The following is a 16,636-nucleotide window of genomic DNA, read 5'->3' on the forward strand; positions in this document are numbered from 1 at the left end:
CCCTGGCAGAGACGCACTCGCTGATGCTGACTTTATGGACCACAATGCTTTGGGATAACACGCTGGTAGGACGAGCAGTGTGCGACCAATTGGATTCATGTTTATATTCAGGCTCCCTTGAGCCGGTGGGGCTGACGAGCTCATGGTTACGCACCTGCGTGCCACGAGCGGTACCGGACCTGAGAACAATTTTTGGCAGCCTACGCAGCAACCCTACACACATGCCTATTCCCTGCTGACGAGAGGTAATGACTTCGAAACACGTGTCCAGGGATGGCCAACGTGACTTTGATTCTTGCTCAATACCCTGGCAGAGGCGCACTCGCTGATGCTGACTTCATGGACCACAATGCTTTGGGGTAACACGCTGGTAGGATGAGCAGTGTGCGACCAATTGGATTCATGTTTATATTCAGGCTCCCTTGAGCCGGTGGGGCTGACGAGCTCATGGTTACGCACCTGCGTGCCACGAGCGGTACCGGACCTGAGAACAATTTTTGTCAGCCTACGCAGCAACCCCACACACATGCCTATTCCCTGCTGACGAGAGGTAATGACTTCGAAACACGTGTCCAGGGATGGCCAACGCGACTTTGATTCTTGCTCAATACCCTGGCAGAGGCGCACTCGCTGATGCTGACTTCATGGACCACAATGCTTTGGGGTAACACGCTGGTAGGATGAGCAGTGGGCGACCAATTGGATTCATGTTCACATTCAGGCTCCCTTGAGCCGGTGGGGCTGACGATCTCATTGTTACGCACCTGCGTGCCACGAGCGGTACCGGACCCGAGAACAATTTTTGGCAGCCTATGCAGCAACCCTACACACATGCCTATTCCCTGCTGACGAGAGGTAATGACCTCGAAACACATGTCCAGGGATGGCCAACGCGACTTTGATTCTTGCTCAATACCCTGGTAGAGGCGCACTCGCTGATGCTGACTTCATGGACCACAATGCTTTGGGGTAACACGCTGGTAGGACGAGCAGTGTGCGACCAATTGGATTCATGTTTATATTCAGGCTGCCTTGAGCCGGTGGTGCTGACGAGCTCATGGTTACGCACCTGCGTGCCACGAGCGGTACCGGACCTGAGAACAATTTTTGGCTGCCTACGCAGCAACCCTACACACATGCCTATACCCTGCTGATGAGAGGTAATGACCTCGAAACACGTGTCCAGGGATGGCCAACGCGACTTTGATTCTTGCTCAATACCCTGGCAGAGGCGCACTCGCTGATGCTGACTTCATGGACCACAATGCTTTGGGGTAACACTCTGGTAGGACGAGCAGTGTGCGACCAATTGGATTCATGTTTATATTCAGGCTCTCTTGAGCCGGTGGGGCTGACGAGCTCATGGTTACGCACCTGCATGCCACGAGCGGTACCGGACCTGAGAACAATTTTGGCAGCCTACGCAGCAACCCTACACACATGCCTATTCCCTGCTGACGAGAGGTAATGACCTCGAAACACGTGTCCAGGGATGGCCAACGCGACTTTGATTCTTGCTCAATACCCTGGCAGAGGCGCACTCGCTGATGCTGACTTCATGGACCACAATGCTTTGGGGTAACACGCTGGTAGGACGAGCATTGTGCGACCAATTGGATTCATGTTTATATTCAGGCTCCCTTGAGCCGGTGGGGCTGACGAGCTCATGGTTACGCACCTGCGTGCCACGAGCGGTACCGCACCTGAGAACAATTTCTGACAGCCTACGCAGCCTCCCTACACACATGCCTATTCCCTGCTGACGAGAGGTATTGACCTCGAAACACGTGTCCAGGGATGGCCAACGGGACTTTGATTCTTGCTCAATACCCTGGCAGAGGCGCACTCGCTGATGCTGACTTCATGGACCACAATGCTTTGGGATAACACGCTGGTAGGACGAGCAGTGTGCGACCAATTGGATTCATGTTTATATTCAGGCTCCCTTGAGCCGGTGGGGCTGACGAGCTCATGGTTACGCACCTGCGTGCCACGAGCGGTACCGGACCTGAGAACAATTTTTGGCAGCCTACGCAGCAACCCTATACACATGCCTATTCCCTGCTGACGAGAGGTAATGACCTCGAAACACGTGTCCAGGGATAGCCAACGCGACTTTGATTCTTGCTCAATACCCTGGCAGAGGCGCACTCGCTGATGCTGACTTCATGGACCACAATGCTTTGGGGTAACACCCTGGTAGGACGAGCAGTGTGCGACCAATTGGATTCATGTTTATATTCAGGCTCCCTTGAGCCGGTGGGGCTGACGAGCTCATGGTTACGCACCTGCGTGCCATGAGCGGTACCGGACCTGAGAACAATTTTTGGCAGCCTACGCAGCAACCCTACACACATGCCTATTCCCTGCTGACGAGAGGTAATGACCTTGAAACACGTGTCCAGGGATGGCCAACGCGACACTGATTCTTGCTCAATACCCTGGCAGAGGCGCACTCGCTGATGCTGACTTCATGGACCACAATGCTTTGGGGTAACACGCTGGTAGGATGAGCAGTGTGCGACCAATTGGATTCATGTTTATATTCAGGCTCCCTTGAGCCGGTGGGGCTGACGAGCTCATGGTTACGCACCTGCGTGCCATGAGCGGTACCGGACCTGAGAACAATTTTTGTCAGCCTACGCAGCAACCCCACACACATGCCTATTCCCTGCTGACGAGAGGTAATGACTTCGAAACACGTGTCCAGGGATGGCCAACGCGACTTTGATTCTTGCTCAATACCCTGGCAGAGGCGCACTCGCTGATGCTGACTTCATGGACCACAATGCTTTGGGGTAACACGCTGGTAGGATGAGCAGTGGGCGACCAATTGGATTCATGTTCATATTCAGGCTCCCTTGAGCCGGTGGGGCTGACGATCTCATGGTTACGCACCTGCGTGCCACGAGCGGTACCGGACCTGAGAACAATTTTTGGCAGCCTACGCAGCAACCCTACACACATGCCTATACCCTGCTGATGAGAGGTGATGACCTCGAAACACGTGTCCAGGGATGGCCAACGCGACTTTGATTCTTGCTCAATACCCTGGCAGAGGCGCACTCGCTGATGCTGACTTCATGGACCACAATGCTTTGGGGTAACACTCTGGTAGGACGAGCAGTGTGCGACCAATTGGATTCATGTTTATATTCAGGCTCTCTTGAGCCGGTGGGGCTGACGAGCTCATGGTTACGCACCTGCAGCCACGAGCGGTACAGCACCTGAGAACAATTTCTGACAGCCTACGCAGCCTCCCTACACACATGCCTATTCCCTGCTGACGAGAGGTATTGACCTCGAAACACGTGTCCAGGGATGGCCAACAGGACTTTGATTCTTGCTCAATACCCTGGCAGAGGCGCACTCGCTGATGCTGACTTCATGGACCACAATGCTTTGGGATAACACGCTGGTAGGACGAGCAGTGTGCGACCAATTGGATTCTTGTTCATATTCAGGCTCCCTTGAGCCGGTGGGGCTGACGAGCTCATGGTTACGCACCTGCGTGCCACGAGCGGTACCGGACCTGAGAACAATTTTTGGCAGCCTACGCAGCAACCCTATACACATGCCTATTCCCTGCTGACGAGAGGTAATGACCTCGAAACACGTGTCCAGGGATAGCCAACGCGACTTTGATTCTTGCTCAATACCCTGGCAGAGGCGCACTCGCTGATGCTGACTTCATGGACCACAATGCTTTGGGGTAACACCCTGGTAGGACGAGCAGTGTGCGACCAATTGGATTCATGTTTATATTCAGGCTCCCTTGAGCCGGTGGGGCTGACGAGCTCATGGTTACGCACCTGCGTGCCACGAGCGGTACCAGAGCTGAGAACAATTTTTGGCAGCCTACGCAGCAACCCTACACACATGCCTATTCCCTGCTGACGAGAGGTAATGACCTCGAAACACGTGTCCAGGGATGGCCAACGCGACTTTGATTCTTGCTCAATACCCTGGCAGAGGCGCACTCGCTGATGCTGACTTCATGGACCACAATGCTTTGGGGTAACACGCTGGTAGGACGAACAGTGTGCGACCAATTGGATTCATGTTTATATTCAGGCTCCCTTGAGCCGGTGGGGCTGACAAGCTCATGGTTACGCACCTGCGTGCCACGAGCGGTACCGGACCTGAGAACAATTTTTGGCAGCCTACGCAGCAACCCTACACACATGGCTATTCCCTGCTGATGAGAGGTAATGACCTCGAAACACGTGTCCAGGGATGGCCAACGCGACTTTGATTCTTGCTCAATACCCTGGCAGAGGCGCACTCGCTGATGTTGACTTCATGGACCACAATGCTTTGGGGTAACACGCTGGTAGGACGAGCAGTGTGCGACCAATTGGATTCATGTTTATATTCAGGCTCCCTTGAGCCGGTGGGGCTGACAAGTTCATGGTTACGCACCTTTGTGCCACGAGCGGTACCGGACCTGAGAACAATTTTTGGCAGCCTACGCAGCAACCCTACACACATGCCTATTCCCTTCTGACAAGAGGCAATGTCCTCAAAACACGTGTCCAGGGATGGCCAACGCGACTTTGATTCTTGCTCAATACCCTGGCAGAGACGCACTCGCTGATGCTGACTTTATGGACCACAATGCTTTGGGATAACACGCTGGTAGGACGAGCAGTGTGCGACCAATTGGATTCATGTTTATATTCAGGCTCCCTTGAGCCGGTGGGGCTGACGAGCTCATGGTTACGCACCTGCGTGCCACGAGCGGTACCGGACCTGAGAACAATTTTTGGCAGCCTACGCAGCAACCCTACACACATGCCTATTCCCTGCTGACGAGAGGTAATGACTTCGAAACACGTGTCCAGGGATGGCCAACGTGACTTTGATTCTTGCTCAATACCCTGGCAGAGGCGCACTCGCTGATGCTGACTTCATGGACCACAATGCTTTGGGGTAACACGCTGGTAGGACGAGCAGTGTGCGACCAATTGGATTCATGTTTATCTTCAGGCTCCCTTGAGCCGGTGGGGCTGACGAGCTCATGGTTACGCACCTGCGTGCCATGAGCGGTACCGGACCTGAGAACAATTTTTGGCAGCCTACGCAGCAACCCTACACACATGCCTATTCCCTGCTGACGAGAGGTAATGACCTTGAAACACGTGTCCAGGGATGGCCAACGCGACTTTGATTCTTGCTCAATACCCTGGCAGAGGCGCACTCGCTGATGCTGACTTCATGGACCACAATGCTTTGGGGTAACACGCTGGTAGGATGAGCAGTGTGCGACCAATTGGATTCATGTTTATATTCAGGCTCCCTTGAGCCGGTGGGGCTGACGAGCTCATGGTTACGCACCTGCGTGCCACGAGCGGTACCGGACCTGAGAACAATTTTTGTCAGCCTACGCAGCAACCCCACACACATGCCTATTCCCTGCTGACGAGAGGTAATGACTTCGAAACACGTGTCCAGGGATGGCCAACACGACTTTGATTCTTGCTCAATACCCTGGCAGAGGCGCACTCGCTGATGCTGACTTCATGGACCACAATGCTTTGGGGTAACACGCTGGTAGGATGAGCAGTGGGCGACCAATTGGATTCATGTTCACATTCAGGCTCCCTTGAGCCGGTGGGGCTGACGATCTCATGGTTACGCACCTGCGTGCCACGAGCGGTACCGGACCCGAGAACAATTTTTGGCAGCCTATGCAGCAACCCTACACACATGCCTATTCCCTGCTGACGAGAGGTAATGACCTCGAAACACATGTCCAGGGATGGCCAACGCGACTTTGATTCTTGCTCAATACCCTGGCAGAGGCGCACTCGCTGATGCTGACTTCATGGACCACAATGCTTTGGGGTAACACGCTGGTAGGACGAGCAGTGTGCGACCAATTGGATTCATGTTTATATTCAGGCTGCCTTGAGCCGGTGGTGCTGACGAGCTCATGGTTACGCACCTGCGTGCCACGAGCGGTACCGGACCTGAGAACAATTTTTGGCTGCCTACGCAGCAACCCTACACACATGCCTATACCCTGCTGATGAGAGGTAATGACCTCGAAACACGTGTCCAGGGATGGCCAACGCGACTTTGATTCTTGCTCAATACCCTGGCAGAGGCGCACTCGCTGATGCTGACTTCATGGACCACAATGCTTTGGGGTAACACTCTGGTAGGACGAGCAGTGTGCGACCAATTGGATTCATGTTTATATTCAGGCTCTCTTGAGCCGGTGGGGCTGACGAGCTCATGGTTACGCACCTGCATGCCACGAGCGGTACCGGACCTGAGAACAATTTTGGCAGCCTACGCAGCAACCCTACACACATGCCTATTCCCTGCTGACGAGAGGTAATGACCTCGAAACACGTGTCCAGGGATGGCCAACGCGACTTTGATTCTTGCTCAATACCCTGGCAGAGGCGCACTCGCTGATGCTGACTTCATGGACCACAATGCTTTGGGGTAACACGCTGGTAGGACGAGCATTGTGCGACCAATTGGATTCATGTTTATATTCAGGCTCCCTTGAGCCGGTGGGGCTGACGAGCTCATGGTTACGCACCTGCGTGCCACGAGCGGTACCGCACCTGAGAACAATTTCTGACAGCCTACGCAGCCTCCCTACACACATGCCTATTCCCTGCTGACGAGAGGTATTGACCTCGAAACACGTGTCCAGGGATGGCCAACGGGACTTTGATTCTTGCTCAATACCCTGGCAGAGGCGCACTTGCTGATGCTGACTTCATGGACCACAATGCTTTGGGATAACACGCTGGTAGGACGAGCAGTGTGCGACCAATTGGATTCATGTTTATATTCAGGCTCCCTTGAGCCGGTGGGGCTGACGAGCTCATGGTTACGCACCTGCGTGCCACGAGCGGTACCGGACCTGAGAACAATTTTTGGCAGCCTACGCAGCAACCCTATACACATGCCTATTCCCTGCTGACGAGAGGTAATGACCTCGAAACACGTGTCCAGGGATAGCCAACGCGACTTTGATTCTTGCTCAATACCCTGGCAGAGGCGCACTCGCTGATGCTGACTTCATGGACCACAATGCTTTGGGGTAACACCCTGGTAGGACGAGCAGTGTGCGACCAATTGGATTCATGTTTATATTCAGGCTCCCTTGAGCCGGTGGGGCTGACGAGCTCATGGTTACGCACCTGCGTGCCATGAGCGGTACCGGACCTGAGAACAATTTTTGGCAGCCTACGCAGCAACCCTACACACATGCCTATTCCCTGCTGACGAGAGGTAATGACCTTGAAACACGTGTCCAGGGATGGCCAACGCGACACTGATTCTTGCTCAATACCCTGGCAGAGGCGCACTCGCTGATGCTGACTTCATGGACCACAATGCTTTGGGGTAACACGCTGGTAGGATGAGCAGTGTGCGACCAATTGGATTCATGTTTATATTCAGGCTCCCTTGAGCCGGTGGGGCTGACGAGCTCATGGTTATGCACCTGCGTGCCATGAGCGGTACCGGACCTGAGAACAATTTTTGTCAGCCTACGCAGCAACCCCACACACATGCCTATTCCCTGCTGACGAGAGGTAATGACTTCGAAACACGTGTCCAGGGATGGCCAACGCGACTTTGATTCTTGCTCAATACCCTGGCAGAGGCGCACTCGCTGATGCTGACTTCATGGACCACAATGCTTTGGGGTAACACGCTGGTAGGATGAGCAGTGGGCGACCAATTGGATTCATGTTCATATTCAGGCTCCCTTGAGCCGGTGGGGCTGACGATCTCATGGTTACGCACCTGCGTGCCACGAGCGGTACCGGACCCGAGAACAATTTTTGGCAGCCTATGCAGCAACCCTACACACATGCCTATTCCCTGCTGACGAGAGGTAATGACCTCGAAACACATGTCCAGGGATGGCCAACGCGACTTTGATTCTTGCTCAATACCCTGGCAGAGGCGCACTCGCTGATGCTGACTTCATGGACCACAATGCTTTGGGGTAACACGCTGGTAGGACGAGCAGTGTGCGACCAATTGGATTCATGTTTATATTCAGGCTGCCTTGAGCCGGTGGTGCTGACGAGCTCATGGTTACGCACCTGCGTGCCACGAGCGGTACCGGACCTGAGAACAATTTTTGGCAGCCTACGCAGCAACCCTACACACATGCCTATACCCTGCTGATGAGAGGTGATGACCTCGAAACACGTGTCCAGGGATGGCCAACGCGACTTTGATTTTTGCTCAATACCCTGGCAGAGGCGCACTCGCTGATGCTGACTTCATGGACCACAATGCTTTGGGGTAACACTCTGGTAGGACGAGCAGTGTGCGACCAATTGGATTCATGTTTATATTCAGGCTCTCTTGAGCCGGTGGGGCTGACGAGCTCATGGTTACGCACCTGCAGCCACGAGCGGTACCGCACCTGAGAACAATTTCTGACAGCCTACGCAGCCTCCCTACACACATGCCTATTCCCTGCTGACGAGAGGTATTGACCTCGAAACACGTGTCCAGGGATGGCCAACAGGACTTTGATTCTTGCTCAATACCCTGGCAGAGGCGCACTCGCTGATGCTGACTTCATGGACCACAATGCTTTGGGATAACACGCTGGTAGGACGAGCAGTGTGTGACCAATTGGATTCTTGTTCATATTCAGGCTCCCTTGAGCCGGTGGGGCTGACGAGCTCATGGTTACGCACCTGCGTGCCACGAGCGGTACCGGACCTGAGAACAATTTTTGGCAGCCTACGCAGCAACCCTATACACATGCCTATTCCCTGCTGACGAGAGGTAATGACCTCGAAACACGTGTCCAGGGATAGCCAACGCGACTTTGATTCTTGCTCAATACCCTGGCAGAGGCGCACTCGATGATGCTGACTTCATGGACCACAATGCTTTGGGGTAACACCCTGGTAGGACGAGCAGTGTGCGACCAATTGGATTCATGTTTATATTCAGGCTCCCTTGAGCCGGTGGGGCTGACGAGCTCATGGTTACGCACCTGCGTGCCACGAGCGGTACCAGAGCTGAGAACAATTTTTGGCAGCCTACGCAGCAACCCTACACACATGCCTATTCCCTGCTGACGAGAGGTAATGACCTCGAAACACGTGTCCAGGGATGGCCAACGCGACTTTGATTCTTGCTCAATACCCTGGCAGAGGCGCACTCGCTGATGCTGACTTCATGGACCACAATGCTTTGGGGTAACACGCTGGTAGGACGAACAGTGTGCGACCAATTGGATTCATGTTTATATTCAGGCTCCCTTGAGCCGGTGGGGCTGACAAGCTCATGGTTACGCACCTGCGTGCCACGAGCGGTACCGGACCTGAGAACAATTTTTGGCAGCCTACGCAGCAACCCTACACACATGCCTATTCCCTGCTGATGAGAGGTAATGACCTCGAAACACGTGTCCAGGGATGGCCAACGCGACTTTGATTCTTGCTCAATACCCTGGCAGAGGCGCACTCGCTGATGTTGACTTCATGGACCACAATGCTTTGGGGTAACACGCTGGTAGGACGAACAGTGTGCGACCAATTGGATTAAAAAAATAATAAGTAGTCATGGTATGAGACACAACCAGTAACCAACTGAACATAAATCAGCCACTTCGACACATGCAACAGCGTTTTTAAAAGATATGACCTTTACAGGATCGGTATGCCATCCTGCATACGTGCCATCCACATCTGATTCTCTCCTCTCGGCTGTCCGCGCTCTTTGTAAATTATCAAGTTATTATCTCGGAATGGTCTTTACTTAATGCTCGCATTACATTGTGATTCAGTTGGGACAGTAATTTGCATAAATGGCTGTATGACTCACTCCGCTCTCGCGCTCAGTCAGGGCTTCCCAAATGTCGAGCCTCATATCGTCTCCACATTGGGTCCGTCACTGCATTTTCCCAAAGTGCTCTCACAGTTAGTCAGTGCCATGAGCCAGGAAGCAGCGCTAAGTTCGGTCACAGACATATATTGGAATCGAAGCTTTGCCTTCTAGTTGACGCCACGGACTATAACTGTGTTCTTCCCAGAAATCATAATACATTTTCTTTTTTTTTTTTTTTCTTTTTTTTTTAAAACCGTTTATTACAGATCTTAAAAGTATACAAGTATGGGCCCACAACCTTCCGGCCGGCCGCTAGCGATGGTAGGAACATACGACATACATTTATGGAACACGTGGTATTACGGATGAGCATTTCTCAGTAGGTAACAATGTCAAAGGCCACATCGTCCAGACCCCATTATGCGGTTTCATTTTAAATTAAGAACAACAAAAATTAAAACCACACCCACAAGGCAACCCACAATCGAAAATAGCAGCACGTGCTCCCCTAGAGGGGGGGTCCCAACTGTACACAGAAGTATAAAGAGGGGGAAGAGAACAGAGCGAGGACTGGGGGAACCCAATGCCCGGCAGCGGGGGAGTGAGTCGGCTAAGGGGACGGGGCTGGCGAGGCAGCAGGCAGCAGCGGTGGTGCACAGATACCCCCTCGGTAGGCGTTCCAGGGGCCCCATACTTTCACCCATGTCCCAGGCTTACCCCTCGCCACATACACCACCTTTTCTCGAAACATGCACCAGTCCATGTGTTCTTTCCAGGCCGAGACCGTCGGGGGCCTCTGGGACCCCCACAGTTGAGCAATATCACGCTTGGCTATCATGTCTCCCAGAGTCACCCACCACATCTGCGGCGCCGAGTAATCAGTCGGTTCCCACACATTCAACAGGCATCTTCTCGCTTCAGGCAACAGCGCCACATGCGTAACCAGTCGCAGCACCTCATGTACACCACGCCAGAACCCTTCCACCTCCGGGCACTCCCACAAAATATGCAGAAAGGTCCCCAAAGCACCACACCCACGCTTACACAACCCATCTCCAGCATAGCCCATACGCAGAAGCTTTGGCCCCGTCATGTAGACCCGGTGGAGTATCTTGAGCTGGATGAAGGGAAGGCGAGCCGGTATGGCCACCTCCTTCGGGGAGGCCACCGCGGAGGTCCAGTCCTCGTCGTCCAACTCCAGCCCGTCGGCAACCCAAGCCGCATGAAGGGCAGTCAGCAGGCCCGAGCGGTCGTTTATCAGCTTTTTGTAGATCAGTGAGATCGTGCTGTCCGGTACGTGTCCATCCAGCACTCTATCCTCCAGGGGGGAATATTCTGGGATGGAGGCAACGTCCGAGAAGACGGAGCCCAGCGCATGACGGACCTGCAAATACCGAAAGTATTCACTGCCCTGCAACTGAAATTCCGTCTGCAACATATCGAACGTTTTAAATCCTCCCCTCGTCCAGAGATCCCCCACTGTACTGATACCTATTATGTCCCACTTCTCAAAGCCCTTAGAGGTCCACAGGGAGCCTAACCGCTCAGACGCGTATAGTGGTGACGCCCGGGTCGAGCGGTCCTTCCACCCCATAGCTGCATTGGCCGCGTGCCAGACTTGCACCATGACACGCGTGGGGCCCGTCAGACGAGCATCGGGCGCGCCAGAGTAGAGCGCTCGATTGTAGTCGCCACCTGGCAGGAGCATCTTGTCCATTTCAAATGCCGGGTTTAAGGCGGGCCCGAATAGGCCATGGTTAATGGCAGCGAGCTGGGAGGCCCAATAGTACCATTTAATATCCGGGAGGGCAATCCCCCCGTCAAACCATGGGAGCGTGAACTTCGCCAGGGCAATGCGCGGCCTCCCGTCCCAGAACAGGCGGCGTTGCAGACTCTCCACCTCACGGAAGTAGCGCGCCGGGACTAAGTCCATAGTGTTCTGCAAAGCGTACAGGAAACGCGGCAGAGACATCATCTTGAACAATGCCGCCCGGCCGAGCGGCGAAAGCGGCAGGCGCCGCCAGCGTGCGACATCTACCCGCAGACGCTGGAGGGGGGGAAGCAGATTACGTTCATACCGGGCCTCCGGGTCCAGAGTAATGAAGACACCCAGGTACCGAAATCCCTGCGGGGCGATCTGAATCGGACAGCCCCGCGGGAGAATAGGAGCCTCCCCAGAGAGAACATACACACACGATTTAGCCCAGTTGATGACGAGACCAGAGTTACGACCAAACGATTGTAAAACATCAACTAGCACTATAAGTGATTTACGTGGGGAGGCTAGGTACAGAAGGATGTCATCAGCGTATAGGGATACGCGGTCCTCATACTCGGGGGTCCAACGGAGACCACGGATGGAAGGCTCCCACCGCAGCCACTCCGCCAGGGGCTTCAAGGCAAGCGCAAAAAGAAGGGGCGACAAGGGACAGCCCTGTCGCGTGCCCCGGCCCAGCTCAAACGGGGCCGATACTCTTCCGTTCACGACCACCTGCGCCAAGGGGCCCGCATACAACAATTTGACCCAACTGATGAATCCTGGGCCAAATCCGAACTTCGCAAGCATCGCCCAGATGTATGGCCACTCAAGCGTGTCAAACGCCATGGTGGCGTCTAAGGACGCCAAAATGGCCGGTTCCCGTATAAATGGGACGCGCGCGAGCACCCCATGCAAACGCCGCAGGTTAAGGGCTGTGTTGCGATGGGGAATAAAGCCAGACTGGTCCTGATGAACCAGATCTCCCACCACACCGACCAGCCGATTGGCGAGTACCTTGGCGAGAATTTTGGGCTCCGCATTCAGTAGTGAGATAGGCCGATAAGAAGTAACCCGATCCCGAGGTCTCCCCTCCTTGTGAATCACCACGATTGTAGCCAGACGCTGGTCAAGCGGGAGGGAGCCCAGCGAGTGGGCCGCGAGGAACATTGCGCGGAGGTGAGGCGCCAATGTATCCGGTCGCAGCTTATACAACTAGATAGGGATACCATTCGGGCCCATGGCCTTGCCAGAAGCGACCGAGCGTATGGCGAGGGCGATTTCGTCGGAGGTGGGAGCGGCGTCCATCGACACCCTGTCCTCCCCGGAAAGGGAAGGCAGCGCGATATCCCTAAGCAGGGCACGGGAATCCTCTTCCGAGCAAGAAGAGACCGGGGAATACACCTCGCGGAAATAATCCGCAAAACAGGAGACAATTTCTTCTGGCTCAGTTACACACACACCATTCGTTTTCTCAATCAGCGGGACCACACGATTCGCTCTCTCCTTTTTATCCAACCACGCTATCAGTTTACCAGCCTTATCACCCACATCATACAGTCGCCCCTGTTGCTCTCTACTAAGGCCCCTGGCCGCCTCCGTAACGAGGGCCCTATAAGCCGCTTGTTTGAGCTGGAGGACATGTAGTGCAGCATCCGTCACCCCGTCTTCTAGATTACCCTCCAGCTCAGCTATTTCAGCCTCCACCCGGGTCACCTCCTCCCGCTCGTGCCTCCGGGCATGGGAAATAAGGGATAGGGCCTCCCCTCTAAGTACTGATTTGAAGGCCTCCCACAGGGAGATAGCTGAAGGCACTGACCCCACATTCTCATCAAAATAGCGCTGGAGGGATTTAATCAAGTCAGCGTGAATGGTGGGGTCACGCAGGTACCAGGAATTGATTGGGACCACCCTGCTCTCACCCCTCGGAAAGACATCGAAATGCAGCAGAAGCGGGGAGTGGTCCGAGATACCCCGTGCCAAATGGCGCACCTCCCCCACCCTCCCGACACAGGCCGCCGGGACAAGGACATAATCAAGCCATGAGAGACTACCATGGGCCCCCGAGTGGAAAGTGTATTGCAGCTGCTTGGGATGTTTTAAGCGCCAGCAGTCCACCAATCCCAGTGTGTCCAAGAGGGCGGATAGCCACGCCTGTGCCCGGGGGAGGTCCCTAGGGGGGTGACGATCCACAGTCCCAGAAACCACCGCGTTGAAATCCCCCCCCACCACCAGAAGCCCCCCCGGAAGGCCAAGGAGGAGGCGCCCCAGGTCTGCAAAGGTGGTCGACTGCAACCCCGGTGGGACGTACACTGACACAAAAACAACCACTTTGCCCTCCATTTTCCCCACCAAGACAGTGTAACGTCCCCTGTCGTCGTGGAGCACCTCATCAATTTCTAACGGGAGCAAGTTCTTTTCCATGATACCCAAACCCCTCGAACCTGACGTGAAGCCCGAGTGGGCCACGAGGCGGTAGCCACGCCGATTCATGGCGCAAAAGGAATTACCAATAAGGTGTGTCTCCTGCAGGAAAACTACATCGGGCGAGAGTCGCTTCAGATACTGTAGGACCACATCTCGTTTGATCCTGTCCCCCAGACCATTAACGTTCCACGACAACAAAGTTAATTCCCTACCCCCCATCATACACAGAAACCCTCATTCGTCCCCCCGAGAGCACAGTAGAACCAACACAAAAAAAGGGTTGCCTTGTGATAATAACGAACAACACCCCATCCCTGCCCACCCACCCCAACAGAACTCCCCCCTCCCTGCACCCCTGCATGAGCCCAGACAGCCCCCCCAACGTGCAGTGTGCCTGTCGCCCCATAGATAGTTAAACTAACTAAACCCCCAGAGGAGGAGGGAGAACCCCCAAGAGACCCCACACAACCTCCATAGGAGGGGAACTTAAGCAATCCGACGTATGGTCAAAAGTGGCATCATGTTTGTCCCGAGCGAGGCCTAATATTAGTCCCTCAGTCTTGATCCGGCGAGCCCTCTCCCCCGGCCGCTCCCCCCCCCGCCATCCCGATCCCGATCCCGAGACAGAGTATCCAGCCAGTCCCCGGCCGCTTCGGGACGATCAAAAAAGTGTGTGCGACCATCCACCTCCACTCGCAGCTTAGCTGGGAAAAGCATGGCGTATTTGAGATTTAGGTCCCGAAGACGACGCTTGACACCAAGGAAGCTCAGTCTCTGCTTCTGAACCGCAGGGGTGAAATCAGGATAGAAATTAATGTCCATATTGTCAAGTCTAATCGGTCCCTGTAGTCTGGAGGATTGCAGGATAGCGTCTCTGTCCCGAAAATTAAAAATCCGGGCAATGAGAGGTCTCGGAGCGGCTCCGACCTTAGGCCTTCCCCCGGGAACCCTGTGGGCCCTCTCTACAGCAAAGAATTTACTCAGCCCCCGTGGCTGGAGATGGGTAATAATCAGGTCCTCCACGAAAAGGTCCGCCGCCGCCTCCTCACGTCCCTCAGGCACCCCGTGATACGGATGTTGTTCCTCCGGGCCCGACTCTCGGAGTCCTCCAGGCGGCGATCCATCAGCGCACTCGCCCGAGCAAGCCGGCGCACCTCCGTTTGTAGGGCCGCCACATCTGTCGTAAGGCCCGATGCGGTGTGTGCCAAAGAATCGACTCGGTCGTTGGTCTTGGAGAGATCGGCCCTTACCAGGCCAACATCCACGAGGACCGAGTCGATCTTCTGCGCCAGTGTATCAAAACGCCGGCCCACAGAGGCCTTCATCTCGGCGATGGCGCCCATGACATCCCGCAGAGTCAGGTCCGTGGGCAGATCGGGGGCATCAGTAGGGCCCTCAGGGGACCTGCGTGGCACCTCGGGAGATCCCTTCTGGAGGGTATAGCGATCCATGCTGTTGGACTGATGGGCTGCGCCACGCCGGGTCGATTTTACCTTTGCCCGATCACCATCTTGTTTCGTGGCCATGGTCCCAGTCTCCCGGTCGCACCAGCCACGTCGTGAAGGGCGGGCAAGCCGGTCCACGGGCTCCGGGGGGGTGCCACCCCAGATCTGCGGGGCGGATCACAGCCGGCGGGCAGGCAGGGTCCCCCGGCGAGGCCACACCAACACACAAAGCCCCGCGACCCAACCTCGCATAGACAGCAAGGAGGGTGCGAAAGCGAAAGTGAAAGTGCGGGTTACGCGAGCCACCAAGCCCAGCCCGCCGCTGTTGTTCACTTCGTCACTGGATCGCCCCACAACGCAAATCCGGGGTTCGGCTAGGAGAAGGCCGCAAACCTCAATCGGTGCTAAAGTCGGTGTCCGAGGTCCGATTTGGAAGCGGAAAACGGGCGCCACCTCAGCTCAGGCTCACCAACACAGTCCCCTCATCTGGGACAGGATATGCTCAGGATAGTCATAGGAGGTCGCGGAGGTCCTCGGGAGCCTCGCACCTACGCGGCCATCTTGATTGCGCGCTAGGCTCCTCCTCCATAATACATTTTCAATACATAAAATCATCACGAGTGTGTCAGTTAGCATGAGTCAGGATAATAAAATAAAAGAGCCCAAAACAAATTAGCAGTCACGGCCGGCATTACGGCGGGTGGGGGGTGGAAATGGGGTCATCGCGGGGGGATGTGAGGGAGGCGGGAGGGGTTTAATTAAATTAAAATGTAAAATAAAACTTGCCGTCCTGCTTCTGGATGGGTCCCGAGTCCGACTCCCGCTCCCGCCGTCCACCGGTTTCCAATTTCGAACTGCAGCCCTCGTCATCAAGGAAAGGCAGCCTCCCTCCCTCCCCTCCGCCAATCGTGATTGCTGAGGCGAAGAAGAGAGCGCCCAACCTGGGCCATTTTCTCTATGTAAACTGCTGCATGCAGCAGCCTACATAGAGAAAAAGGGAGCGTGGGCGGTCCTGCTCGAGGGCAGGGGGGAGTGGCTTTCTCACTGTTGTGCATACTGACTGTTTGGTCGGCCCCAGTGCCGGCCAAACAGTCAGTATGCACAACAGCGGGAATAATAACCATTTGATAGGCCCATTTGTGATTAAGGGGATGAGCCAAGTAGCGAATGTTGCCAT

Source organism: Triturus cristatus, chromosome 1_1 (assembly GCF_964204655.1).
Source record: "Triturus cristatus chromosome 1_1, aTriCri1.1, whole genome shotgun sequence".
NCBI lineage: Eukaryota > Metazoa > Chordata > Amphibia > Caudata > Salamandridae > Triturus > Triturus cristatus.